The sequence below is a fragment of the Furipterus horrens genome, unplaced genomic scaffold (assembly GCF_987537825.1).
Source record: "Furipterus horrens unplaced genomic scaffold, mFurHor1.1.pri manual_scaffold_4, whole genome shotgun sequence".
Lineage (NCBI taxonomy): Eukaryota > Metazoa > Chordata > Mammalia > Chiroptera > Furipteridae > Furipterus > Furipterus horrens.
In genome coordinates, this window is record NW_028327174.1 from 195,280,844 (window position 1) to 195,283,740 (window position 2,897).

General features: G+C 58.6%; 1 long non-coding RNA gene across 1 annotated transcript; it reads left to right on the forward strand.

Annotated features, from left to right (window-relative positions):
* Positions 1-419: 419 nt before the first annotated feature.
* On the forward strand, positions 420-2,547 carry LOC150013696 (uncharacterized). Its single transcript, XR_016510579.1, has 4 exons — positions 420-841; positions 948-1,062; positions 1,810-2,306; positions 2,426-2,547. It is a non-coding gene; the product is annotated as an uncharacterized LOC150013696 (long non-coding RNA).
* Positions 2,548-2,897: the final 350 nt, after the last annotated feature.

A 2,897-nucleotide genomic window follows, 5' to 3' on the forward strand; every position in this document is an offset into this window, starting at 1 on the left:
AAAATGTGAATGTGCCGGGGAAATAGCTAAAGAACAGAAAGGCAGCCCGAGTACCTGGGTTCAGGCATGCTCTGCTAACACCTTCAGAAGTGGTGGTGTGGACAGAGCCATCGTTGAGAAAGTTCCTTTTTGTTCACCAGTGGGACGAGGCTCCCAGGTCCTCTGCCGTCCTCACCACTTCGCCCCTTCTCTGCAGCAGGAAGAAGAGCAGTGCTCCCAACCCCACGGGTCCCCTCTCTGCCTGAGCTGCCTGCCATCCAGGACCCCAGCTACGCCCGGCCTTTGCATGGAAGTGGGTTGAGATGCAGAAGGGAAAGTGGTGAGTGAGCCCCTGAAACTGGGCAAGTGCCAAGCAAGGGGCTGGGCTGTGCCAGGGGCTCCAGAGCACAGTGAGGATCTTTTTGTCACCCACAGGGCTATTTCTGGGACCCACATTCCTGGCCAACCAGGGCAGGAGTCCAGAAGGACAGCCTTTTCTAGGCTTTTTCAGGCCCTAGATCTCACTGGTCAGGAATTAGGGACGCAGCAGAAATCCTCGCCACTGCAGCAGTGCCTGGCCCAGACACGGGAGTCCATGCCCCAGTCCACCTGGAACACGGGCCTCACGTGACCCAGATGGGGAGGGCCCGTAGTTATGTTGAGACCGAGGTTAATAATCATTGCACCTGAACACTCAGAGCCATAGTAGGCGTGTGAGGTCCTGCAGGAACAGGGAGGGTCCGTGTATTGGCAAGGAGACCGTTTCCTGCACTGACAACCAGGGGATTCGCTGGATCCTGAAGCAAGAAGACAGTGCCGAAGGGGGAGGAACAGCAGTTCGCACTGGAGGCTGCGGCGGCAGGTAGGTCAAGGCCATCCAGACCCAGGCTTCTGAAGGGGAACCGCTGGAGAATTGTAAGCCAACTTCCTTTAAAAGATCTTCGTTAAGTTTCCTGTCAGTCGTTTAGGAGGAAATATTCAGAAGAAATTTAGTTCGAAGAGAGGTGAGAAATTAAGGAAGCGAGATTCGAGAAAAATTCCTGGAGAGCTGAGACTTGCTGAAAGGGGAGGAAACACCAGGAGGTAAGTTGAGCTTTCCAGCTGTGGGTTTGAGCCCGCCTGGGAAGTGCACGCTGGAGACGTCCAGAACCTACACACGCGGGCACTGCGCAGGCTCCCGCACAGCAGCCAAGGCTGCGGCTCGTTCTTGGTTGCAGCGGGGTTGTCGTGGGCATCGTAGGATGTTTAGCAGCATCCCTGGCCTCTGCCCACCGGATGTCAGCAGCAACCCCCCACCACCTGTTGGGGGGCAGGAATTCCCCGGTTGAGAACCCTTACTCTGGCATGTAAGCTGGAGCTAGGAGGGTGGGAACACTGTCCAGGGGTGTCCAGGTTAAGCAGGGGAGGGACTAGGGTCAGGAACTGCCGTTTGGAGGGAAGAGAGACGTGAGCAGGGGAGGAGGCTGAGGACACCCAGAGGAGAAACCAGCAAGCTCTCCCTTGGGGTGAGGGCAGGACCGGAAAGGCTCATTGGATCAGGTGACTGGGCAGTCGCCGTGCTGGGGGGCGGCGGGGAGCGGGGAACAAGTGCAGATTTAAGAAGCCAGGCTGTGACGGGATGTGGGGGGTGGAGGGGTGAGGGCACTGCGGTGGGAACGGCATGAGGCGCCGTGCTGGGAAAGGAAACGCAGATCCCGGTTCTGGCCGTGGCCATCTTTCTTCCCGACTGTGCTCCCGGGCTGCTCACAGGCTAAGTGAGAGTACGTGACGGGCTGGGTGGACGCCGAGCAGGCCCTGCTCAGCCTGAGCGGACCTCTTGGGCCTTGTTAGTAACCCTCGGGGGGAAGGAGGCAGCGGCTCCCAGGGTCGACTCTGCCAGGAGTGCTCTGCTGCGCTCTGAATCCTGAGACCCAGTGGCAGGAGGAGCCACGAGAGGCACCCCCCCAGCCAGCTCTGAACTTCGCCGCAGCTGTGGAAGCCAGCCTGCCCCGAGGGGAGCCGCTTGCTCTCAAGGAGCCTCCTTCGTCACCTGAAGTGTGTGATGGCTGACCTGGCACTGGGATCCCTAGCTAAGTCATGGGTTGGGGAGGGGGTGGTCGGAGAAGAGGAGCAGTAAGATTGGGATCAGAAGCACACAATGGCTGAGACGCTTGCTCCCCGAACAGGACGACAGAGCACTAAGCTCTCTACCCTTCCCCATTTTATAGGTGAAGAAACTGCCCATAGAGGGGGTCCTGGCCTGGGCAACAAGGCTAGGGGGTTAACCCACGTCTCTTAACTCCCCGTGACCAGCAGGGCCGCTGCGTAAGATGACACATGGGCAGCAGGTGGGTATAAGCTCTCCGCACTTCCCTGCAGGTAGCACCCCTGCCCTCTCGGGGCCCAAACCCTGGGCTTCGCAGCCCGCCTTGGATGCCCACCTCACTGAGCCTCTGCCCGTCTGCAGGTTGCTGAGCTCCTGTCAAGCTCTGCTCTTCTCAGGTTTCCTCCCTCCAGTCGTCAGACCACCCCTGGGAGTTGTGATGTTATTCGTAGGTTTGAAACTAAAGGTGAAAAGCTTGCCTGTGATTTCAGCCTTTTCTATCAGGTACCACCACCTCCATCTTTGTCAGGGTCCGAGTGCAGGAAGTCTGGCTCCACCACAGAGGCGGGCGTGAGGGTGGGGAGGGGGTGTGGCCTGTCAGCTCTAGCGTGGTTATAACTCCAAACTGATGGTGTTTGGGGGAGAAGGCAGCCCCGAGTTACAAAGTGAAGCGGAAACCCAGTGCGTTTGTCCACGCAGCGCTCAGCCTAGCTGCAGGGCTCAGCACTGTGACCTTGGGCTCCAAGCTGGCCCAGCGTGACTGTGGAAGAGCGGGGGGAGGAGCTTCAGCTTTGCTTTCAAGTTGCTGTTGCCATTAGAATCGCTCCGCTTGAGC